The sequence below is a fragment of the Onychostruthus taczanowskii genome, unplaced genomic scaffold, assembly GCF_017590055.1.
Source record: "Onychostruthus taczanowskii isolate IOZ18803 unplaced genomic scaffold, ASM1759005v1 scaffold174, whole genome shotgun sequence".
NCBI lineage: Eukaryota > Metazoa > Chordata > Aves > Passeriformes > Passeridae > Onychostruthus > Onychostruthus taczanowskii.
Genome location: NW_024498951.1, coordinates 1,061,826 through 1,088,966, shown reverse-complemented (window position 1 = coordinate 1,088,966; position 27,141 = coordinate 1,061,826). Strand labels below are relative to the sequence as shown.

General features: G+C 39.7%; 1 pseudogene; it reads right to left on the bottom strand.

Annotated features, from left to right (window-relative positions):
• The window catches only part of LOC121333654, a 67,361-nt pseudogene that overhangs the window by 29,038 nt on the left and 11,182 nt on the right, over positions 1–27,141 (bottom strand).

Below are 27,141 nucleotides of genomic sequence, written 5' to 3'. Positions count from 1 at the left end.
ATTTGTAGGAGAAAGCTACACCATTTTCAAGGGCAGACTTTCTTACCATTCAGGTATGCATGCAAAAATAAACACTTTTAGGGCTTCTTTCTCTGAACATTGATAGAAAGGAGGAGGTAGGTATCCAGCCAGGAGGGAAAATGAAAAAGGGAAGTGTGTTTATGTAGACATTCCTATGAGTAAATTCCTGTGACAAGAACGTCTTTTCTTCTTGCACAGTCACACCTCCAAATAGAGTTTTGGTTGTTTTTTTGTTGTGTGGTGAGGTTTTATATTGTTGTTTTTGTTTGGTTTGGGTTTGGTTTTTTTGGTTTTTTTTTTTTTTTTTGTTTTTTTTTTTTTCTGGGGGGGGGTAGGGGTTTTTTTTTTTTTTTTTTTTTTTGGGGGGGGCTTTTTTGTTGTTGTTGTGGGTAGTTGTTTTGGATTTTGGGGTTTTTTTTTGGCTTGTTCAGTTTTTTTACATAAACTGTCCACCTTCTGTCATAAATTACAGTTTAGAATGTTTCAATCAGTAATCTAAACACAATGTTGCATGTTACTGAACTACCTGAAGTAAAAAGAGAACCACCTGTGGGATAACAGAGGTTTCAAGGATTTGAATTTTTCTCTTTCATCTTGTTTCTGTGCACCATGTTACAGGTACCTACCTTGCTATCTGCAAATTGCATTCAAAAATTTATCCCACTAAGAGACAGCTCTTTTCAATGTCATTTTAGTACATCATATTAAGTCCCTTTGATAGTAAATGAAGAACATACCAGCTCTCAGTGTCTTGAGATTGCTTTTATAAAGAATAAAAGAAACATCTCTGAGTGACCCCATATGAGATATCAAAGGGAACAGTTCCCAGCCAGTAGGGGATCATAGGAAAAAGATGAAATAGGAGATAGGCAGCTTCTATTTCCTAAACTGCTGCAGAAAGTTCCTTTCAAAGGACTGCTTAATGTATCCCAGTCTTTCACTGAAATACATCAGAGCAAAATGTGTCATAATATGCATGGGTATTTGTTTGTTTGCCTTCTAACTTCCTTTCATTTTCTTAGAGGAATCAAGAGCTGGAATTTTGGAAAGCAGATGCCTTGAAGTAGCATAAAATCAGTAGCTTTCTGAGAGTTAATATCATAGTTTGCTATTATCTGGCAGCTATGAAAAATGTGACTGTGGAATTGTTCTGAGAAACTCAGTCAGTATCAAGTGTCATTATCCTTCCCTTTAGATTAGAAAGATGTTTGCATTTGGGTTTTTTCCTGCACTATTTTCCAGGTAGAAAACCCTCTTTTCCTAGCTGTCAACAGTGTCACTTTCCTTATTCTTTGTGGTGGGTTTCTACATCTTATTTTGAAACAGAGGTGCTAATTAATCTTCCCACATTCATGAACTGCAAACATATTTCAATTTCAAATGAGGCAAGACCCACACTTGAAACACCCACACTTACAATTTTAGATAGCTTTGTACCACGTATTGAAACTGGCCTGAATTTTCTTCATGACATTGATATTATCAACAATGAGCTTGTAAAGCTTTGTATCGAAAGGCAGCCTCTACATAATAGCTCACCAACTCATATTAGAGTTGAGAGAGTTGAAAATGTACAGGAAAGAGTAAATTAAGAAAATTAATTACTTCTAGCCTGCGTACTGGGCTCCTGCTTTTCAATATCCACTTATATTAGTCTATTCATATGCATGCCACTCACTTCATTTTCCAAAATCTTCATGATTTTTATGCCTCATTCAATTGCTACTTAATTATTTACTTAGCTCATGTTTAAGGCCAAGAAGCCCAAACTGAATTGCAGGAAATTCCATTTAAACAGAAGAAGACACTTTTCTTATTGTGACCTTGATTGAGCACTGAAGCTGGTTGCCCAGACAGGCTGTGTATTCTCCATCCTCGGGGATTTTCAAAACCCAATTGAACACCAGTTTGGGCAGCCTTGATCCTCCTCAGAGCAGGGGCTGGATGATGGCCACCTCTAGATATGGCTGTGACTTGTGAACTATTTTATTTAATGAGTGAGTTGCATGCTGCGTTCAAAGTCTTCCTGTTGGTATGGGGTTTTTAAGCTCCTGAAGTTTTCCTTCAGGAAAGAAATAAATATATGCCCTAGCATACCTAACATCATATATCAAGTTTCATTACTCAGTTGGTATGAACATTCATAGCAAGATGACAGCCCAATGCAGGGTCTTAACCAGAGAAACTGAAATTCTTCAGTACATTATTTTCAATATCTGATTTTCTTATTTTCATCTCTGCTTAAAAACTCCCTCTTTCTATATTATCATTTAATTTTCTCCTCTGACAACTTAATATTCATAATCATGTGACAGTGAGTATCTCAGGTGAGTTCTAGTGTTTGTTGTGCTAGATACTGTGTCAGCCCCCAAGTTTTCCACCCTGCAAACTGATTGTACCCCTTTTTCCTTGGACTGTCCTGTTATGCCACATTCTTTTTAATTCTGAATCACTGTTGATGATGACTGGGTCCCAAAATCTATTACCAGATACAAACAGAGTAAGAGAAACAAACCACTAGTCTTTCAAGACATGTGCAGAAATGAGGTAGAGAGAGACAACATATTTCTGCAGAAAGCATGAGGCAGAATCCATATGCAAAATACTACTCCAGGGCCATCAGTGCTGATAATTTCCTCTTGCTTCTTTCCTTTACCAGACCTCAGTTCACTGACCATGTGTTTCCACAGGGCGGGTGAGATACTCTCATTGAACAGCTGTACAAAGGTACCCTGTACGGTGAATCCTTTGTCATATTGAGAACTAAGCTCAATTACACTGTGCTCCCAGTTACACTGGTGTAAATATAAATTAATTCATTAAATCATTGTTATTGAAGACAATGTGATTGTGGCAAATTCACATCATGGTCAATCAAAGTAAAATGTAACAGCATGACTTTGTTAGTTTATTAGACTTCAGCATATTTTTGCAGCTGTGAAGAAAGAGAAGCAACTTTACTAAAGGAACAGAAATGGTCACTGCACAAAGCATTTTTAAATATAACTCTTTTTAGATTTTAGGTGTTTTTGTCATTCTGACAAGAGATCTTCTTTTTGTGCTCTGATTGCCAAACTGGCAATGACAGCAATGTGTGGCAATATGGAAATGCAAAACTGCTGTGTTGTGATGTTCAAATTCAGTAAGATACTGTTTCCCTTCGCTAGACAGAACACAGTCCAGTCAGAAGTAAACTACAGTGATAGCTCTTCAGAGTGATACTATGGTCACTGAGGTGAATTGGTCTATGTTATTACAAACATTATGGCCTTCGATTCAAGCACCTTAAGACGTATTATTGAAGAATACATTTTGCAGCCAGGTAAGCAGTGACAATTTAGAGGATCATACAAAACTGCAAATAATGCATACATTGTAAACAGCTAGAAAGGCTTAGGGCTAGTCAGCAGTGGGAGTGCTATTGCCCTCATCTCTCTTTCTCCCTACAGGTTACAAGAACAGGTTTGCTGCCCCTGTTAATTGTCATGACTCTGTTTGCTTAATTGTTGTCCTGAGTCATGATATACCTGAGCACCTGTCCCAAGAGCTCTTCCTTCAAATCAGTTCCCAGCAGGATAGCCTTAGAAATGGAAATGGCTAAAAGAAAACACTAAAGATCTAAAGGTAAACTGAATTTTGAGGGTCTTTTGTTTGGGTGTATAATTCAGAATGAAATTTCTTAAAGTTATGAATCTTAATTTAAAGTGTCTGTTTATCATTACATTAAAAAACAATGAATGCTTCACACACCATCTGCTTCCATTTTCCCCAAAGGGTTTTGCATATTTTCAGGAAGAAATGACTCTAAACATCCTGCAGTTTTCTCTAAAATGTTTAATTATTTTACAGCATTGATGAAGTACAGTATGTGCCCTTGTAAATAAATCAAAATTATTTTAAATTGCTGACAGAATCCTTCTATGTCATGAAAATATACCAAAGCTTCTGAAGAGGAGAGGTCCTTTTTGGCTTTAGTCAAAAGACCGGGGACTGCTAGTGTTTTCTTATTCTACTGTTTTAGAAAGTACAAGTAGGTATGATGGGTAACACAAACAATATCAGTCTTGCCTCTGGCAAACTGGGGGATAGTACAGAAAAATTAAAAGGTCAGGGTACTTTTGAAGGCCCTGTGAGATGTATCAGCCACACTGGAGCACACCTGCTGTCTTGCAGAGATGTACCAAGGACTCCTGAGATAATAGAAACCAGCAGGGAAACATTGGATAAACCCCCCAAGTAGCAAAAGAAGGCTGAAGAGGGAATACCTTGACCAAGCACACAACTACTAGAGAGGATTATGGGTGGTCCTTTGCACCTCCACAGAGATATTGCCATCATCAAATACCTCTATTGGGCGCCTGTACACCAGTGCACACAGAACTGTGGGGAACAAACAGGAGGAATTAGAGATCTGTATGCAGCCTTGGGGCTTTGATCTCACTGCAATATCAGAGACATGGTGGGATAGCTCACAGGATTGGGATGTTGTCATGGGGGGCTACACATTGTTTAGGAGAAACAGTCCAGGAAGGAGTGATGGTGGTGAGGAAAAATGGAACATATGAATGGAGCTATGTGAAGAGAAATGGAACATATCAAGCTCTGTCTTGGTGAGGAGCAAGAGCTTGTGGATCAGGACAAAAGGGTAACCTAGTAAGAGGGACATTGTTTTGGGTGTGTGCTACAGACTGCTGAAGAGGAGGAAGTGGATGAGGCTTTCTACAGGCAACCAAAAGCAGTCTCGAAATCATGGCCCTGGTTCATGGGACAGACTTTAACAGACTCCACCCTGACTTCTGCTGGAGAATATACACAGTGAAGCACAAACAGTCCAGAAGGATCCTGGAAAGCACTGACAATACCCTCCTGTCACGGGCTGTGGAAGTTCCCACAAGGAATTGTGTTGCCTGACCTCCTACAGATACACAGAGAAGGCCTTGTTGGAGATGTGAAAGCTGGGGGCAGCCTTGGCTGTAGTGACCATGAGATTGTAGAGTCCAGTGCTGAAAAAAGATGTCATAGGATAGGGAGCAAGATTATAGCCATATAACTCAGGTCTCACTTCAGGAGACCTAACTTTTGCCTGTTTAGGAATCTTCTTGGAAGAATCCTTGGAAGGAGAGAGACCCTGTAAAGAAGAGAGGTCCAGGTGAGTTGGTTAAAGGCTTAGTTCCTCCAGGCTCAACAATAATGTATTCCAATGGAAAAAAATCAGGCCAAGGGCACAAGAAGCCTTTGTGGATGAGTAAAGAATTCCCGTCACTGCTCAAGTATAAGCAAAAAATTCACAGGAGATGGAAGTGAGATCAGGCCACTTGGAGTAAATAGAGACAAGTGATCGGGATAAGTAGAAATGAGACTGGAAAGGCGAAGACCCATCTAGAATTAAACCTGGCCAAGAATGTTAACGATTACAAAAACAGCTTTTTCAAATACATAAATAACAAAATGAAAACAAAATGTGGGCTCATTATTAAATGGAGGGGAGAGCCTGATAAGAGAGGACACAAACATGGCAGAATTACTGAACACCGCCTTTGCATTGGCCTTTGTTAAGGCCAGCCCTCTGACCCAGGAGACCAGGATAAAGGAACGCTGGAAAGGAGACTTTCCCTTGGTCTGGGAGGATTGGGTCAGAGAACACCTAAACAAGCTTGACATCTGCAAGTCCATGCACCCTGACAGGATGCATCCATTATTGTTGAGGAGCTGGTAGACACCACCTTTGACTGTCCCTCATGCAATCCTCATAGGCAAACTCAAGAAGTGTGAATTGGAGGAGTAAACAGAGTGAACAGTGAGATTAGGAACTGATTGAGAACTGCCCAAACAGCAGATCTCAGAGGGTCATAATCAGTGTCACAGCGTCCAGTTGGAGACCTGTCATTCGTGGTGACCCCTAAGGTCCAATAGGGGGCCCAGTTGTGTTTAATTTATCCATCAATGACTTGGATGAAGGGGCAGAGGCCTCCTCAGCAATTTCCTGACAGCACAAAGCTGGGAGGAGTGGCTGATAGCCCAGAGGGCCGAGCAGCCCTTCAGAAGGATCTCAGCAGCCTGGAGAGATGGGCACAGAGGAACCTTCTGAAATTCAGCAAAGGCAAGTGCAGGGTCCTGCAGCTGGGGAGGAACAGCCCCAGGCACCTCATCAATTTCTATAGTTATCTGAAAGGAGGGTGTCAAGAGGGTGGACAAGATTTCTTTAAGGGGCGCTAAGGAATAGGACAAGAGATAATGGACAGAAACTGATCCACAGGAAATTCCCCTTGAACATGAAGAAGAATTTCCTTACTCTGCATGTAACCACAAACTGTAACAGGCTGTCCAGAGAGATTGTGGAGTCTCCCTCTCTGGAAATATTCAAGAACCATCTGGACACAATCCGGTACCATGTGCTCTGGGATGATCCTGTTTGATGAGGGAAGTTGGACTACGGTCCCTTCCAAACAGGCTGATTTTGTGATTCTGTGAAAGTAAGACATGAGAAAGACACACAGGAATGCTGACTCAGACTCTACTTTGAGTAGGAAATTGAGAGAAAGTGTTCTGCTGATATTTCAACATTTTTAACTGTTTTAATAGCCTACAGTGTCAAGTAATTGTGAGCTCCTAAATGCCTTCTCATGGCAGTGTTTAGGTAACGTAGGAAGTCTCTATGTTTGTAGCTAATGCTGGTTTGCCATGCAGCTTTTTTTACACTGTCTTTAAACACCTCATCTTCTTCAATGCAGGCTCAAATCCTTCCTGATGTTTATAGAGCTCGCCACATAACACAAAACAGCTCATCTCAAGATTTAGTAAAAAGGTCTCACAGATGAGTAACAAAGTGCAAAAAATTATGTCAAATTGCAGTTGGATGAACCAGAAGATAGAAGTTAAACTGAGTAGTTTTGAAGATGTGCTTAATTTTAAGCAGGTCTTTTGTGTGACATTTCTGGAGCTATTTTGGGTGAGTTAGTAAACACTTCACAAAAGTGCATTATTTTCAAAAGGCTTGGCTTGCAGTAATCTCTTGCTAAAGGACTCATCGATGTACTTGTTCCTGTATAGTACAGTGTATAGATACAAGAGCAGTAGGACCAGTTATGTAGTTTATTTTTATTTGTGAAAAGAAATATGTGAGGTTTCTTGACACTTGAGGCACCCCAAATCTCTGAAGCACAGTTGCATGCATTTGTCAGAGGGGATGCCAACAGCAGTGCTGGACCTGGAATACCAGGTGAAAAATCAAGGATATATTTAATAATCCTTGTCAACCCCTGACAATGGAATATCCCTGACTCCGAGTCCTCCAGCATTTTATGCTCCTTTTAGACATGATGAGGGACTACATGGAGTGCTAGGATTGAGTTATTTTGACCTTTGATACAGGTCCTTACTAAAGTAACAGGATTTGCTATATTTCCCTTATATTCACTTATTTATACCAGATACCAAGAATACCATTTTCTGCCTTATAATCCATAGAATATGCATATTGAACAGATAAATTTTCCAGGGTGTGTCCTTAATGCCTGCATTAGGAGACTAGCGTCCTTAAGGTCTTTCTGTGGTCTGTGGAAAGAGGTTTACTTAAGGAAACTCAGAGCATCTGGAAAACATTTCTGCCCTGGTTCATTTTTGTGGGGGAGCATTTTGCTGTGACCACAAAAGGAATCAGAGAGACAACTCTTTGAACACAAATACCTACTTAGGTGTCTAAAATTAGGTGGTGTGAGTTCAATAGCATTTCATAACTGAATAAGTTTCTCTGCATTTCTGGAAGAATGGACTGTGGATTTCCAAAGGTCATGGGATTCTGATTGGAAAGAAAAAATCTCATTGTTTTTTTGTGCAATACCTCTAAAAAGTTCCTAAAAGTCCATCTTACTACAAATAGTTGGCAGGGGGTGAAATTTACAGAGTTAGTATCTACAGTGTGGAGTACATTTGTTCCCTGGGAGCAGTTGGTTACTACATTCCTCGAGGGAGGCGCTACTGTTCTTTCCTGCCCAGTCTGCTGGAAGGTTTGTCTATCACGCCTTCTGGTGTCTTCTTCCTGAGACTTACAGCAGTTAATCCTGCTCTAACAGCTCCTAGATACTTCTCGGTACAGGTTGTGTTACAACCTGACCCTGAAAGGGAGGTTAATAGATCCCTTGGAGTGGATTAGAGTGAAACCAAATGACCAGTGTTTATTCATATGCATATAAATACCAGTCACTCAGTGTGAATGTACATGTAGGGTTTATTTTAGACCTCTTTGGTTGCAATGGAAAGGAGGCATATAGACATCTTGATTATTACCTGTAGAAATATAACAATATAAAAGCATATAAAGAAAATAAAGAAAAAAAAAAAAAAAAAAAAAAGGATAAGAGTAAAAAGATGCCACCATCCATAGACCCAGTGACAAGACTTGATTTTTGCAATTTCAGTGTCTGCTTATTGAAGTGATGGCCACAGTCTGGATCTGTCGTGGGCTGGTGAAAAACACAAATCACAGAGTTCGTTGAATTAATGTACCTTCAGGTTTATGGGAGCACCAGGCACCTCCTCTGCGAGTGTGGGAGTTTTACACCCTCTAATACAACACTGTGGGCCATGTGCAGTCCTCTGGTGGAAGGCTCCAGAAGTGAGTCTGGAGGCACTTTGGGGTCAGTGGTGGTTTGTGACACCTTCTAAGACATGACAGCTGCCTCTCACATCAGAGTAGTGGAGCCAATTATAGCCCATCAGGAGGGCTGGGTACCTTCAGGTTCTTATGTGAGTGTCCTGGTACTTCCCCAGAGGAGAGTTTTCACACCTGATCCAGTTGTGCACACAGGACTTTGGCATGATAAAAAACATTATCCCACTTAGTAGGGTCTGCCTATTACCAGCCTCTTGCCTTATCTGGCTCAAACTCCAGTTGCTGCTAAAACAAAGGACAGTTTGAACAGTCATTCTGCAGCGATGGGTGCACACGCTCCCTGCACCTGAACTGTTCTTACACAGATCAGAGGTTTCACCATCACACCCCCAAAACCTCTCTCTTCCCCTTTGGCTGAGGGGTGCAAACCTGACCTCAGCAAAGCACCCACTACTTTCACACATGGCCAGTTGTTTGAGTCATTAACCATTACCATTTCAGTCCCTCACAGATTGCTGTTACCTGAAAATGAGAACATATAGTCTTTTTTCTTGTCCCTTCAGCCTCCAGCATTACTCATGATCCAGCCCTTAAAGTCTAACTGCATTTAACGCTGGGATATTTGAGAGGTAACTATTGTTGCTGAAATAGGGAGTTGACTGAAAAGGGATTAGGTTGACTGGTACATTATTCCTCTGTTCTCAAATAATATATGGTAAGAAAAAGTTCATTATTGAACTGCTGCTGTCCTCTGACAACAATATCAAGGGCGAGGCTTGAGCTACTTTTCATAATGCGCATTTCTATGGCTGTCATTCTGCAAAGGCATTGTAGGGAGAAAAGGAAGTGGCTGATGCCTGGTTTAAATTTTGTTAATCACAGTAAAGTGAAATATGTTTAAGAGCTCTGTAATGCCTATATGCTCCATGTAATATGCCTCCCATCAAGGTGCTAATTTCCTTGCCAGTAGTGACAGTAAATAAAAGCAGCACTTTCTTAAACCCAGCTGTTAGGGTATCAAAGGAAGTAAAATAAAAGGGAGAAATGAAGTCAATGTAGTGTATAAAAAGAAAACACATAGAGTGATAATGACATGAAAAATTACACCTGTAAATGGAAATTAGTATATGAATGGAGATGGTAAGGTGAAAATTTTGAATCACTATTTAAAATTCCTGCAAAAATGCAACTTACGTACATGTCAATCCATGTGAAGTCTTGATTTCTACTCTATCACAGGGAGACAATTATGTTATATAGCTATACTACTTTCACATGGTTACAGTGTTTGTAGCCTATCTTTAAAGAATTTGTTTTTTGGTAAGAATGTTTTCAAATAATTGATAGTGAAGAAAACTGTCTTTCCATTCTATCCAGCCCATATTTTAAGTTTTGCATCAATGTCACTTCTACCAAACACACCTGCAAAATCAGGGGCTTTTTACCTAGTATGTGTGGGGAAACATCACTGGTTTTGTAGATTTGATTATGATAATGAATCCTAAAGAAGCGAGAAGAACTGGCACATTTGTTTCCAAATAACATTTCCAGTAATTCAGATAAATAGGCTGTTGTTCCTTCTCCAGACTTAGAAAAGACTTATCCCTCGTAGGGACAACCTAAGAGCAAGTGACATTTTGTGGTGCTGCAGAAGGGGAGATACCAGATGATAAGAGGAAGTTACAACTTCTTGTGGTACAAGAACTGAGTTTTGGTTTTGAGCAGAGGTAGGGCGTATCTGCTGTGTGCTCCCTTAACAAGATGGGAGAAAAAAGGAATGCACTTTCCTCCTCTCATCAGTTGTATATTCTGGAAAGAACCATTTCACACTCTGTATTTTGTTGCAATGAATGGGGGCAAAAAACATTACATGAGCTATTCAATTTTGCCTTTACTGCATGGCAGATTCAAAATGAACATGATTTTGACTGTCAGATGTTCTGTCTCCTTAAGAGAAGCGCTAGTGCATCTGAAAATTCCCTTCCTCTGCTGTTCTCACTAAAGTTTAGTGTGCAGCTCCTGTTTCATCCTTCTCAGAAGACACTGAAACTAGCAGCCAGACTACAGCAAGATCCTCAAGGCAGACTGTCAGAATTCACTTGAACAAAAGAGTCCTGAAAACGAGGAGGACCTGGGAGCTGTGATCTGTGTTTAAAGGCAGAAGGAAGGCAAGGGATCTTTTATTTCAGTCATAGCTGCCATATAATTCCTTTTCATTTGTCTCCATATCAGTGGTCCAGGGATATTTTTAAAATCTTGGTCCTAGCCTCCAACAGCCATTGTAATATCAGGTAAAAAATTATCGATGTGTCCAACAATCTGTATTATAATTTGTAACAAAGATAATTAACTCTCTCTTGACATGCACACTCTCTTTCTCTCACCTCATCTGCACTGGGGAAGTACTTCAAACACTTTCCTAGGAGGCAGCCATGCTTCTCCCAGGTTGAAAGAGGTTTTATTCCCTAGATGGAGAACAGTAGAGAGCAAACCCCTGGACCTTGCTCTTTAAAAATGAGTAAAATCAATGCACCTCTGAAAAAAAAAAAAAAAAAAAAAAAAAAAAATTAGCTGAAATGTTCCACCTAGTTCCACATGTGGCAACCAAGAGAAATGGGAAAGCTGTGAACAAAATGTGTCAGGACTGAATATCATACAAATTAACTTCTCAGCTTTCCCCATTTCCAACACCATCTTTTAAGTGTCAGAATTTGGAACCATAGATATTATGTGCACTAAGAAAGGACTAATAACATATAAAAGAAAAAAACAGAATTTTAACTCCCACAATAAGTTAGAGACTTCAGGCTTCCTCTTAGAGACAAAATTGAAACTCAAACGTCATAAGCTTCTGTCTTGCCTGATTACCAAGGATTGGTCCTTAATTAAAATTAGAGTTCTCATTTTACACTGTGATTTTAGCTATATTTTCTTGTTTGAGCAGTATTATTCAATGAAGTGAATAGAATTAAAATTTTTCTGTATTGTGAGCCAGAATATCAGTCTCTTGAAACACAGAACAGATAGACACAAGTAATCTGATCAGTGATGGGACTAGGAGTATGCAAAAGTAAGAAGATTATTTACCTTGTCTTAATGTTTCTCATTACTATTGTTATTGAGGCCAAATCTGAAAGTACTTAATCTAAAATACCATTGAAGATAATTGGATTATACTTGTCGAGATCAAAGCGTAAGAAGGCTCCACAATTTTACCCAATATAATCTTTTTTTCATTTAAATAGCTTCTCAGAGCTCCCTAAAACTCATTCTTCCATAAAACAGAAATAAATGGTAATGGCTTCAAGGAGCCACCACTGAGACCTGCTAACACATTATATTATTATTTTACAGCATATCAACAATCCCACAAGTTTTTGTTGGGTGGTTTTCTGCACTTTAGGAAATCTGGCTTTTTATATGCAGAGGTGAACTGTGAGGGTCATGTCTGAGCAAAAAAGATTGGGGTAATTTTCATTGGTTTTGTTGCTACCCTTGATGATCTTTCATCTATAACTATATTAGGAAACAAGTAAAAAAAAATGTCCAAGTTGGCATCTAATAAAAGGTTCATGTCTTTCTTAAGATAGTGTTTTGTTTCACTTGCTGAAGTTGGAAAAAGCACATGGGACTCTGAAAATATTTGGATTTTAGCTGCAGCACATGGGAGATGTGATCAATCCTGGCAAAAAAAAGGGAAAGTTGATGAAGTGACAGCTCAGGAAGAAAAGGTGTGATATCAGTATTAGAGCACTCTTGATGGCTGTGAGAGAAAAAATATGGTCATTAACAGGTTTTGCTCTTTCCTCTTTTTTTTAGTACTTGTTATACCTATGAATAATTTAATGCTTTCAGCTGACTTGTGTGCTGTGAATTATGACTGCATAAATATTGCAGTGGGAGTAAGAATTTCCATCTCACTTTGTTGCTTAACGACTCTAGCTGTGAAGTATAAGTACTCACAGTACAGTATCTATACTGCCCTGTAAGAGCATCCCTACCTAAGCATCCTTAAGGCAGGTTTTCCTTACCACCATCAATGTCTTTACAGTGAATGACATGGGGAAGCAGCTCAGACCAGGACGTTGCCTGGGCTTTTCATGACCCCCTCACCTCCCTCCATGCAGTATGGATGCCTCACAGGGAGAGCAGAGCTGTCTCTGCTGACATTGGTGTCTGCCAACGCATCTCACTAGAGCAACGTGCCCACTTGTGCAAGAATACAGTGTTGGACATCTATTCAGACACTTCATGGGATGTAGAGAGCTGTGGCCAGGAGGACCAACTCCCCTGGGACAGTGTCAAGGGGACATTCCTCCCTCCTCAGGTGTAAGCTGTGCTTGTCCTGATGGACTTGAATCATTGCTGATGTACTCCAGAATTGATCCAGCTTGCTTGTGACCCCCACTTTAAAGAAGCTGGATGAATTTTGGACTGAGGGCTGTCATGCAGCACAAATTTACCTAGAAACCAGTTTCCTGCAGCTTGAGTGAGAAGCATAGAGTTTCTTGCAGCTGGGGTCACAAGGAAGTGGACATCTGCTGCTTTTCCACGTGTTTGTAGGTCCTTCATACATACTTACCTTCCTGTCTGGATTGCTGTTCCATTTCTAGGTGGCCATTACTTCTGTCCCACAGACTTTTACACAGACACAGAGGAAAGCCAAGGGGGAAGGTGTGTTATTTGTTTTCAGGACACCTCCCAGGGTGAACATTTCCCACCACTCCTGGCTCACGTTTCCCTTTTCCTGCCCTCACTCGTTCCCCACGTTCCATCCCATGTGCTGCAGAGGAGACATACAGTTCTGTGTGAGTGACACAAAGCTGCTGCTTTCAACTCAAGGTCAATCAGCTCAGGCATCACAGTGCATATCAAAACCTTCTTCAGAGCAGCTGACTGTTCAAGTCACATAAGGAAGCCTACTCTTATCTTCCTCTTTGTGCTTTCAGTGTCTTTCAGTTCTCTCCAAGTCCCACAAGCAATGCCCATGACTTCTTGCCCACCTTTCATACAGACATATTTCCAAGCCCTCTGGCTTTCCAGGGAGAACCAGACACAAAGCTTAATGCCTCCTTTGTAGGGGATCTTGTGTTTTTCATAACAGGGAACAATGTGAGGAACAGTCTTTTACCACAAAACTGGCTTGCTCTCTCCATATCTTGACATGACAGTTGAGAGGAGTAAGAAGGCATTACCAGGCCTCAGAGAGTATCTGAAGATAGACTTTCCATGGTCCAGGATGCTGGAATAGACACATAGACCTGCAGCTAGAACCATCACAGCAAGAAAATATTACAGGACGGGCATGTGGGAAGTTGGGTTTGAACTATTTATTTCTGGACTATATAATCTAATCTAATCTAATCTAATCTAATCTAATCTAATCTAATCTAGTTTGGTCATTTCTTTGCCCAGAAATACTCAGATCACTGTTAGAAATTGTGAGTCATTGGAGTCTAAGGGTAATGATGTTTTGATAATGCTTACTAGAAAAAGCACGTTCAAACTTTTCATTTACGTGGAGTTCAACTGCACTGTACTATATACTTCCTTGCAACAGCAGCTATTACTAGCTAAATTCCAGTTTGACATGCACTTAAGATAATGCAAACATTTTTGACATGTCTTCTGCCCGTCCATTTTTGACATATGTCTCTGTCTGATTAATGAAAGCATTGACTGGTTGGTCATGGTAGTATAAACTCTAATTCATTTGCATTTCTACTCAGATTAATTTGCCGAGTTACCATGCTCTCACAGAATTGGTCACATTGAAAGGAACAACAGTGGGTCATTTAGTCCAACCTCCTTGCTCAAACAGGGTCATCCCAGAGCACATGGCACAGAATTGAGTCAAGACAGTTCTGGAATATCTCCAGTGAGAGGAACTCCAACCCTCTCTGGGCAATCTGCTCCAGTGTGTGGGTACCTGCACAGAAAGTTCTTCACTTGGAATTTCCTGTGGATCCGTCTCTGGCCATTGCCTCTTTTCCTATTGCTTGGCACTACTAAAAGGAGCCTCGGCTTCTTGACACCCTCCCTTCAGACACTTACAGAAATATATGACGTCCTACATCAGTAGTCTCTTTACAAGGGTGAACAGGCCCAACTCTACCTTTCCTCATAAGACAGATGCTCCCTTAATCACCTTTGTTGCCCTCCTGGACCTGCTCCAGAGCTCCATGTCTCTCTTGTACTGAGGAGCCCAGAACTGGACACAGCATTCCAGGTGAGGCTGCACCAGGGCTGAGTAGAGGGGCAGGATCATCTGCCCCAGCCTGCTGACAATGCTCTTCATAATGTACCCAAGGATGTCATTGGCCTTCTTGGCCACTGCTGGCTCATGGAGAGCTTAGTGTCCAGAGGACCCCCAGCTTCTTCTCCACACAGCAGCAGGTCACCCCCAGGTTGTGCTGGTGCCTGGGGTTGTTCCTCCCCAGCTGCAGGACCCTGCACTTGCCTTTGCTGAATTTCAGAAGGTTCCTCTGTGCCCATCTCTCCAGGCTGCTGAGATCCTTCTGAAGGGCTGCTCAGCCCTCTGGGCTATCAGCCACTCCTCCCAGCTTTGTGTTGTCACTGAAATTGCTGAGGAGGCCTCTGCCCCTTTACCCAAGTCATTGATGGAAAAATTAAACACGACTGGGCCCCCTATTGGACCTTAGGGGACACCACGAGTGACAGGCCTCCAACTGGATGCTGTGACACTGATTATGACCCTCTGAGATCTGCTGTTTGGGCAGTTCTCAATCTCACTGTCCAATCATCCAATCCACACTTCCCATCTGGAATATTTATTCCAGGGCTTTTTATTTAATGAGTTTATGCTAGTCTGTACCCTTTAACATGTTTTTTTTTTTTTTTCTCTCTTATATTCTTTGCACTTTTTTCCTTGAGTTCTTAAATATAATCAGTAATACCTAAGGAACTAATTCAGCTTCCCTTGGTGTCATTATATGGTCAACTTAGTTAGGCTCAAATAACTCCCTAATTTAATAGTCTTTTTACTATTTTCCCTCTTTTTCTGGCTCAGGTTCCGACTCCAAATTGTTACAATCAAATAATTATTAAAAAATCTGATTCTAATTACCCAGTTTGTTAAAAATGAAGAAAACAGTCATTGAACATTTCAAATTTCTCTGTGTGGCAGGTTATTTATTCACATTGTTGGCTACTCAATGAACTCTCATTTTTCTTTTATTGCATTCCATACTACAACAGTGCTTCCCCTTGTTTTACTCTCCCCTGCCCGGAAACATTCAGCACATCCCCATCTCATGTTTTCATGAGTGCAGAGAATATGTACGTTTTTTGATAAATAACGTAAAAATCATGTCCCACTGTTTAAAAGCACCCAAGAGTTAAGCCAAGAAAAGCTAAGCTAATAAAATCCCATGACTGTGTTGCCTATCATGCCACAGTTTTCACAGTACATTACTTATAGCTCTTCCAATTTCTCCCCAGGTCTAGAACTAAGAGTTTTTTAAAAATTTCCTGCTGTTTTTCTTTAGTTTAATTTATGACCCTATTGTTTATTTCCATGAAGCATGCCCAAAGAAGGGCAATACAGCTGGTGAAGGGTTAGAAAAACAAATTATATGAGAAGCGAACTCCACAGGAAGTTCCACTACTTAGTCTGGAGAGGAGGTTCACAGGGGACCTTTCAATCTCTATAGATACATGGAAGGTGGTGGCAGCCAGGTGGAGCTTGTTCTCTCAAGTAGCAAGGCAAAGGATAAGACTAAAAGGTCTCTAGATGTGACAGGGAAGTTTGGATTGATTATTAGACAAAATTTCTTCACTGAAAGCTTCACTGGTTAGCCAGGTATTGGCACAGCCTGCCTGTGGGAGTGGTTGGAGATTTCCAGAATCCCTGGAGACATTTAAAAACACATACAGATATGGTGCTAAGAGATGTTGTTTATCATTGCACTTAGCTTTGTTAGGTTAATGGTTAGACTCAATAATAATGAATCTTTTCCAAACTAAATAATTCCATGATTTTAAAAGCATTAAACATTTTGCCTGCCTTCATCTCTCTTCACAGGCATGCACACTCACCCTCTCACTTTTGATTTATTGAACCTTTTACTACATTGTGCACTTTCAGCAGCTAGCTCACATTCAACTACCTCACTTTCTAATTAACCAGTTTAACTAAAACACAAGCCAGTAGGACCTGAAGAGGCTTATAAGTGACATCATGTGTCTTCAAAGAAGAACACATGTTATTCCCACTTTGCTACTCAGTTGGATGGCAGTAGCTTGGTAGCTTTAAAGATATAAGGAAGAAAAGTTGTTTGACTTAACAGCACTATAGCCTTAAAGCTCTTTTCCACACATTTAGAATAAATTTTGCATCTCCATGGAGCATCTGTTTGTTAAATAATTCACTTAGCTTAATTTCCATCTAAATATCTTTTTGTTGTTTCTTGTGTTTGGTTTTGCTTTATTTTATGACATCTAGCAAGCAATGAAATGTAGTAAGTGTTTGGGCACGGAATCTTGGAAGAAATTGTCTTTTGAAGGGAGGTGGTAGAGAAAGCATGAGGAAGGAAACCTAAGGCCAAATGCACTAGTAATTTATTCAGTGTTACAGAAGTGTGTCAGCGTAGTACAAACAGTTGTAGATGAATGAGGTACACAAATCATATATTTAAGAGCTTGTTTACATAGCTCTAGGCTGAAATATTGCATGACTTTTTTTTTTTCCTTTACCTTATAACTTACTTTCTCTCCTCTGACACTGTTGACAAAGCTGAAAGAGATGAAGTAGCTTTTGTTCTGGACAAACAGGCATTTCAGTCAAATTTTGCATACCTTTAAGGAACCACAGACAGACAAGCAAGAAAAAATGGAATAAGCTACCTTTGCACTGATTTATTTTTCGTAGAAAAGCATAGGGCACTATTTAATATTTTACATGAGAGGAGAACTCAGCAATGTAAGGTTCAAGCAGCAAATAAATGCACTGAAAGCCTCTTTTGAGTGCAATATTCTTCAACAATGGTATCTCATGCACTGAGCTGCTCATAGATGAGCCTTGTTTTATGTGCAAGATCAGTGAATATACTTTTGGTCCAAAAGTATGCTGAATCAAAATCTTCTCCAAGTTACATACTTCAGCTGACTCCATCAGGTGAGGTCTTGTTCCATTCATTGAATCATGTTTTGAAGAATTCACAAGGATGAGCGAAATTAGAAGTTAAGTTTGCTGAATGGGAAACACTACAGAAAAAGTCCAAAAAACAAAGTCCATATCCAGGTAGCATTCAACACTTAGGGAATGCCAGGCTGGCTTGACATGAAAACTCAGGTCACTGCCCTATGTGCATTTTAGGGGGAATCAAAAGAAAAAAGATAATTCTAATCTCTAGCAAAACCTACACACTTCATTGAAAGAAAGAAAGTTTCTTTATTGTAAAGATTTGAAAAAAAAAAAACTACAAAGTTTCTAAGTAATTTTTTCCTCTTTTCTTAAAGAAACATTCTTGCAGTATCAAGTCACTGTTAGCCTCAAATGTAAATTACCGTCAGTAATTCATGTGCATTTTTCAAAGCCAAAATCATTTCAGGTATTAGAACCTTTGAGTTTATAATGTCCTGTATCTTTTTGTGGGTGATATTTGTGTATTTCCTTTAGTAATTTCCTCTCACTTAAAGCATTTTTTCCCCTAGTTTTTGCTTTGGTGGGTATTATAAAGTGGTTGGGTAAGAGGAAAGGATTCCTGGAGAAAACATTCTCAGAAAAAGAATCTATGTACTACTACCAGCCTCTCTGACTGATATCCTTTGTTTCCTGCATCTGTGACTGAATGGGCATTCTTATGTTTACATATTCACAAGGACTCAGAGATGATGCAGAGAGACCTGTAAATCTTAAAAACCTTGTTCATGCCGCCAGTACACCAACAAGGACATTTCTATATAACCTTAATCAAACCAGGTACAAAGAGGGCTGTCGGGGCTGTGCTCTGAGTAGAAGGCTTCTCATGTACGGTCAGGAAGGTCCATGATCTGTGTGCCCACACCAAGGGCACACCAAAATGGAGCCAGCAGTTCTGGCAAGGACTGCAACAACCAGAAAAGGGTCAGTGCTCCAAAAAATTTGCTCAACACCTGTGTGCTGCAGGAGACAAGCCCAGGAATGGAAAGAGTCTCTAGTGTTACTCAGAAGGAAGCATGTGGGGACCTAGCATTCCTGAATCACATGGAAACTGGGGCAAGGGCATAGGCACTTGGGGCCAGTGTTATTTAGAGAAAAAGGGAGGAAAACATGCTGAGAAGTCAATAAAGCTTCTCTACTACTTTTTCTAACACTCTCCTACTTTGATTTATTAAAAAAAAAACAACCAAAAACCAACCAAAAAAAAACCGAGAAGTATAACATTTCTGTTCATTGATTAGTGATGATCAAAATTTTCACTGGGTCCAGAAGTACCCAGGTACCCTACTTTCAAATGGTTTATCCAGACCTTTTTTCTGTATAGCTCTGGGTTGATTTTTTCATGAGGACTGCCCCTTAAAGGCAAGAAAGCAATTCCTCCTCCCTCCCTCTAAAATTTCAAACTGTTTTTATATGATCAAATAAGCACTGATAATAAGAACGGCCCATTGCAAAATTTTCTTGTGCTTTCATTAATTAATTCATGCTACTGTGAATGCTTGATTTAGGATGAAGCATTGTCAGTTAAGAAGAACTGGTAACCAGGGTGCTAGATGTGATTTTTTTTTAAATGTATGTCTTAAGAAGAGTAAGGAGACCATACACACAGCCATGCATTTCTATTCATATCTCTCTCTCTCTCTCTCACTCTCTCTCTCTCTCTCTCTCTCTGTAACAGTATAGCACAAAAATCAGTTTTAAATAGATTATTAGTAACTGCTATTTATTCCAGACCATGCAATAGAAAAGAAATTAAGTTCAAAGACATGCAAATTAACTCAAAAGTGCACAGACAACCTGGAGTGACATCAGTTCAAAGTAATTTGTACCTGGTTCTTTTCTGTGGCCAGAGCTATAATCAGTTGATTTTAGCACAGATTTATATCCAAAACAGTGAATACTTTGATCCCACAATATTTGAAAGATCAAAGATTTATATGTATCACTGTACTTGAGCAGGATCTAGCATAACGCATTTGCTGCAGTTTCTTTTGAAAATCAATAGCACTTAACTCACTTCAGCTCCTGGGTTCCAATAATGGAAAACCACGCTTCGACCGGGCACTTTTCTTAAAAAGTACTGGAAAGATACTTGTTGAAGAATATGTCTTTCTCATAGTTTTATGAGTACATCAAGCAGTTTCTAATAAATATTCCTTCCTTTGTGTTTCATTTCTTTGACTTTAAAAAGTTTTTGTGGAAGATGTCAGCCCATTCTTACTTTTCACTCTCTAATTTTATTTCAAATATTAGTTGTCAATGTTGCACAGAATGCACACTGGTTTTGTCTTAATTTTAATATAAGTTTGATCCATGTATAGTCTAGGGCTGAAGACATCCCACCATTTCCAGTTTTGCAGCAGGATTTTAATCACAGCTCAGTTTTCTGCCATGAGAAAGAGTTAAAGAAGTTCTACAGACTTCTTTGTTTAAGGCTGATTTGAGTTTCTGAAATATTTCTGCAACACTGATCAGGTTACAACCATAACATTTAAATGAAATTTTATTCTGTCTAGCTAATTCACAGGGCATTTTTTAATGACATCTTTTCATCCATGTGAGACTTAAACTGGGAGTGTAGGCCTGGGAAGCACAATTGGAAGCTGCAAAGAAATTTTGCTAATCTACCTGAGCTAGACAACAGTAGCAGGAAAGATCCTGAACTTCAAAGCTGGGCCATACAAGCCTAGAGCACCTGGGAATGTGCTTTGATTGCCAGTGTAGCAAAGTCAGTCCTCCTACTCCCTTTTTGCTATTATTTTTAGATAAATGAAATACTTTAAACTTTCCTAGGCTGGCAATCCAGTCCCACATATAATGTGAGAAATACCTTGTGTGACCTGACCTATATATCAAAGTGCCTACACAAAATTCTCCTGGCAGGACCAGAGACACTGCTTGCAGAAAGATTGCTTTATGGGCTCCCAGTAAGTCTTTCCTTATATGAGCTCAGCTGAACCTTTCCCCAGGAATTCCCTTCTATATGTCAGTCATGTTTTTAACTCTTCTCAAGTCTCAAGTAAGCTTTCAGCTAAGCAACCAGACCTCCACTGATCTCGAGGTTAACTTGAACTGATAAATTCAAGTGAAGAATTTAAAGGAGAAGCAAATTCTACAGTGCAACAGTTGACCCAATTCCTATTGTTGCCAGTGTGGTAAGATCACTTATCCTTAGGGGTTTTATGCACTAGACATCCAACTTTTTTATCATTTTACATATATATATAAAACATATCACTTGCAAAAGTGTTTCACTAAGTAAAATGGCTCCTAGTCTGTGAATTCTATAGATCTATTGAGGATTCTGATAATCAGGAAATAGAGTGTGTCTACAACCAAAGTAGTAACTCAAGTTTGTAACACATTTATCACACAAAGAGAAGATACATGCAGTATTTTTCAGATAGTTTAGGTTTAATTTCCTTGTAGCTGTAATTCAGGAGTGAGAGGGCTGGATGTGCCTTCCCAGTCATTCACCAGCCCAGGAACTTCTGTTTCAAGACAACAAATGTCAATGGTCACCTACTGGTTTGCTACAAAAAGCATTTGGGTTAAAGTGTTAGCCACATGAGAAAGAACTCTCCCTTCCTGTATTAAAAACAATTCTAGAAGATGTTAAAAACCTTTACATTTATGTAGAATGTTTATGCTGTCTTCTGCAAGAAGTTATATCAGTTGGATTAACACTTATAATTAAAAGGAAGTTTTGGAAACAGGAATGGAGACGGCTGTAAAAGTTTTGACCACACAGACTGCTAGGATTGACTAACTGAAATGTAATTTTCCTTTGGCAGGATGGCTGGAGCATGGAGCTGGGAGCACCGAGCAGCCCAGCTTCCTTCCCTCTTGGCCGGTTGCTGTCCCATGCTGCCGGCCTCAGAAAGATTAGAGAAAAGTTAACTTTAGAGGAAATATAACCATATTCCATATCTACTAGAGGAAAGAAGGTTGTACTCTGATTAAAGCAAGGAACAGTGTTCAACATCAAGAAAGTAGGATTCAACCAACTCCCTCATTCTGCAATATTGGAAAAATACTGTGGGAAATTACAGGTAGATGGGGATAGACAGGGACAAGAGCAAGCACTGCAGGATGAGAGAGATGATCTTAAAAGGGAAACCGCATTGCCATACACCTCTAGTTATAAACTTGCCTTTGTTATTCCATTTTGTTTTTCTCTGACATTAATCTCACTGTCTTTCCCCATGTTATCCATCTTCCTTCATACTTGTCAATATCCACTGAAAGCTTTGACCTGCTACCTACAAATTTCCAGATCTTTCCTTCAAACTGTTCACACACCACTGATCCTAAGGGACTGCCAGAATATTGAGCCAAAACCAGTATTAAATTCCTACCAGCAAACTTGAGCCTCTACAGTACCTACACAGAACTCCAGGGTAATCCAAGCAGAAAATAATTTGGTAGTCTAAGAACTAGTTAAAAACTTCAATTAAAATTCAGTTGCACATAAAACTTTTTTAAAATATAACATTATTCATTATTTGATCTTCTCTTTTTCTCCACATTTTCATGAAAAAGGGCAAAACCTGAAGATATACAAGATGTATGCATGGCAACCTCTCAAGTCTGATAAAAATGTGTTTGACAACAAACTATTTTTTATTAGTCAATTTTCACTGAAAAGTGTCTCTGAAGTGTCTCTGAAAACATAAACAAAGAGGAAAATTTTTTACTTTGAAGTTTCAGCTTAGAAAAAAAAAAAAAAAAAGGACAAAAGAAAGATTCATTCGTTTGCCCAGGAAGATTGTACCCCTATACAGCTTGGGACATTGCGAGTTTCAGAGCAACACAAAGAACTAGACAAGGAACCATTTATTACTGTCTGACTTCACCTGCAGCACTGCCTGCAGCTCCAGAATCTTGAACACTAGAATGACATGGAACTGTTGGAGTGGGTCCAAGAAACGGACATGAAGAAATTTGGAGGGATGAAGCACCTCTCTTATGAGGAAAGGTTGAGAGAGATGGGGCTGTGCAGCCTGGAGAAGTCTCCAGGAAGACCATAATGCAGACTTCCTGGGCTTCAGCAGCTCTTATAAGAAAGATGGGCAGACGGTCTGTAGTGATAGGGCAAGGGGTAACAATTTTAAGAAGAAGAAGAGTCAGTTTGCACAAGATACAAGGAACAAGTTTTTACCATGAGAATGCTTACACATGTTACTCAGAGAGGTCATGGATACTCCCCATCCATGAAACATTCAGGTCAGATTAGAGAAGCTCTGAGTAATCTAGTCTAGTGGAATGTGTCTTTACCCATTGCAGGTGTGTTGGACTGGATGGTCCATTCCCACCCAAATAATTTTGTGACTTTATGATTCTTTGTTAAGCCTACAGAAAACCTAACACCCTGTAAAGAGGTAGTGTGCATCCACCACTACTGTCCCACAGACGTTGCCACCATCTCACCCTATCACACATCGGATGCCTCTAAATGAAATCCTCATCCTCTCCCTCCAGTTGTTGGATCAAAACCAGGTTTCTGCGACATTCCTTCAGCTCTGTATCAAAAACCTGGTCTCCACTGCACTCATTTGTACACAAGTCAGCTGCAATACAGAGGAAAGCAAATTTCATGACGTGTTCCGGCAGACCTGTTTGCTACATATCCTGCACTGTCGGGGTCTGCTGTTATGTGTCTCTGCCCCGGCACAGGGAAAGGTGGTTCTGGGCGGCCGCGATTGCAAAAGATGAGTCTGGACTCTCAAATTTTCGGTCTTCAGTTTTGTTTATTATCTCTTATCTACAAAGTTTTCTCTCTGCCTAGCCGAGGTCCGCTCAGCAGGACAGTCAAGTGCACTCTCCCCCGCCCACAGGGCGGTTGTGTCTTTTATAGTAAAAATTACGTGTGACATATTTACCTTTATTTCCCAATACTATTCACCCTTATAGACAAGTGTATCTTCACCATGAACCAATCCCCAAGTGCCAACATCACCAGACAAAATGGAAGACATGAAGAAGAAAGAAGAACACAGGACCACGCCCTGAATCCTCCATCTTGCCTTCATGACCCCCCTGTACCTATTTTTCTAAAATTTATATTTCTCTCCATAAATGTATCATTCACACCCAAGAAGCTCTCATTTCCTCCTTCACAGGTTCTTCTCCTTTTGATAGATTGAAATCCAACCACCAAACCCTTTAGCAACATTCCAGGGTTTCCGAGCCCCCCAGGGGCTCCCCTAGTGTCTCTGCACATCCACAGTGATGTGCTGAGATCCCACACTGCACACCACACATAATTGGCTAATCCTTCTGCTACAATCTAGACAATTCCTGACCATGCTGCACCACAGAGAACCTCAGCAGATAACAAAGGTATTTTAGCCTTACTCCTGGTGTACTGTGGGACCCCACAAAGTATTTTGGGCAGCCCAGGGTGTGGACATCTGCAGCGTCAAGCAGCCTCTGCCTGTCCAAGTTGCCATACCAGGGCTGACTGCCTCAAGGACCACAAGCAAGGTTTCCCCATCTTCAGGGGAGAGGATTTGCTCCCCTCTTTTTCTGCAAGCCCCCTGTGTGAACTGGCAGTTAAACTGAGTTAGCAAGGCTGTCCGTGTCTGCATGAATATTGAAATAAGCGTTCATCTTTGCAAAACAATAAAGTCTGGCTTGAGAGGTGCTAGCAACTCCATCAATTTAATTTGAATCAGATTATATATTCATTTCAATAAGATTTGAAAAGCCCATTTTTGATACTTTTTAACTTCTAGAGCAAGCCATAGGTGGAGGAAATAAGGGAACAGCAGGGGCTCTACTTCTGAATCCACTTCAAATTTTGTATTTGGAAAATCAAGAAACAGGGTTTTTTTGAGACTTTCTAGGTTTGTTTATTTATTTAGCACTGCCTTCTTCTCCAGTTTTGGTGGAAAGCCTGCAATGAATTATTCCATGAGAAGATGGAAGAGACCATAATTAAAATTTTTGCCTGATATAGTTCTCAAATTATTAATTTCTCAGACTGAAAAAGATTATTTAAATTCATGGCTTTTCTAATCACAGACAATTTTTATAAGCAGAAAAAAAAAGGAATGCTTTTTAAAAGTTAGAGGACAGTTTTGCACTTTAAGCAATTTATAAATTCATTTCAGTCAGTCTTTTACTGATTTTTGTTTTTATTGCTTTATTTTATAATCAGAAGTACTCCATAGCTGTGGACCTTGCTAATAATTTGCATGACAAGCGAAGAATTCAAGTAAAAGTGACCCAATAGATAAGAACCACAAAGCTGATGATATTAACAGAACAATAGTAGCATTGAAATATTTTGAATTTAAAAAAAAAACCAAACCAACAGGGCATACTAAATGGGTTTATATATCTGGAGCTTATGGTGAAGTGCAAGTGAATTTGGGTGTTTTGTTTGCAAATATACTACAAAAATGTGCCAATGCACATGTGTATATGTTCGGGGTTACATACGTTACATATTTCAGTGCCCTGTGAAACATTCGTTAATCATGTCCCTCAAAGTGCATTCTGCACATTCCACAAAGACTGTCTCTAACAGCCAAATCATTGAGCAGCTCCTATCAGCTGAATTTTTTTAGAAATAGACAACTGTCTTGAAGCAGAGATGGATGTCTATTAAAAAAATATAGAGAGAGAGATCCTAATTTTCTTCCTTCCCTCCTTCCTGTCACAGCTGCCTGAAAAGCAGTATATAAGCAATCCTCCCTCTTGGAAAACTAAAAAAATATATGGTGTGATTCCCTGGCTATATTCCAAGTAGTAAGAAACTATTTAATCCTAATTTTATTTTATATATATAATATATATATATGTATGTATGTGTACAACTTGATACTATGTACTTGAAATTATTTTGAAAACTTTCAAATCTCTGACTTTTTTCTTTTTCTCATTTTTTAACTGGACTGAAGATAATTAAGTAGGGTCCCTTAAAAGGGGAAGGGAAAAATAGATAACACATAAGACAACATTTCCATGTCCTTGCTCAAAATACTGCCAAAGGTATTTTCCATGTATGGTAGATTCAGAGGAAAAAAAGTTATTATAATGTGGTTATGCATTGTTCCTCTTCTGAAAACTCTTCCTCCTCAGCAGAACTCTAAAGTACATTTATGTCCTCCATACTTTGGTGTTCACAGACCCTACAACTTTTAATGCAGCACATGCCCTGTGAGAAAGAGAAAAGGTGTTATTCCTCTGTTAGAGGTGGGGATCTTAGACACAGAGAGTAATCTGGGATGCCTGAAGCCATGCATGAAAATGGCAATGTAATCCAGTCATGAATCCAGTGCTCCCAGTCCAAATTTTTATCCTGAGGCATCTTTCATGAACAGCTTTTGATATGACTTGCACACAGGTGCTCTTGCAGAAGGAAGCAATTGCAATGCAAGAACTTTTCAGGTAGTAAATTCCAGTTGGAGTAATTTTTTGATAAATTTTTTCAAATTTGTGTACTCAAGCAACAGTTCTCTTCCATTTGGCAAAAATTGAATGCAAGTCAATTCCAGTGCAATTCTGAATGATAATAAGTGCGAAAACATCATAGTTTTTCCTGAGCATAATGGCCCTGTTTGTTCAATGCTTGATGCAACAGTAGCATCCATTTCCCATATAACCCTGGCAGTATTTATATGCATGACATCTTTGTTGAGCTACAGAAACAGATGTAAAAGATGTAAACTTTTCAAAAGCCTTGCAATGCCTAAGTCCTTGAAAACACTCAGGCAGCTGGTGTTCTTTAAGAAAGTCAGGGAACCTAAAAATGTAGAATCTCAGGCAGAAAAGAAGATAAATACCTAGTGTCTAGGACCTTCCATTATTTGCAGCCAATTTTTACTTTCGAAGAGGGGATCTAAATCCCTCAACCAGGAGAGACCAGCAAGCACCAGCATGCAATGGAGAATTGCTGACAGTCCCTGCTCTGGCGTTTCTTATCTGTGCCACTGGTGCCTGAAGGTATTCCTCATTATTGATTTTCCTGTCAGAAAATAGGCTAATTGGTAAAGAAATAATCACATGATCTCAGCTTTTGCAGACTGAGAATGGTGTTGGATGAGGAACAGGCTGAATGTTAAATGCTTTTAACTTGATAAAGTTTTGTAAATCCAATTTCTAGCATTGTGTGCTGGCACCATGAATTCAACCTTTCTTCATGGGTGATAAGAAAAATTCTGTCCATTTTCTCCATGTCTCCAGAGCAGGTAAAGCTCTCAAAATCAATGACAAATGACAGTATGTCAGAAAGAAGAACTCAAAAGTTGGATAAAGCATTCCTGCCTATGCTACTTCTTTTATTTTCTTTCTTTTCCAACAACAACAAAAATTTCATATTTTCTCCTAACTTTTTAAG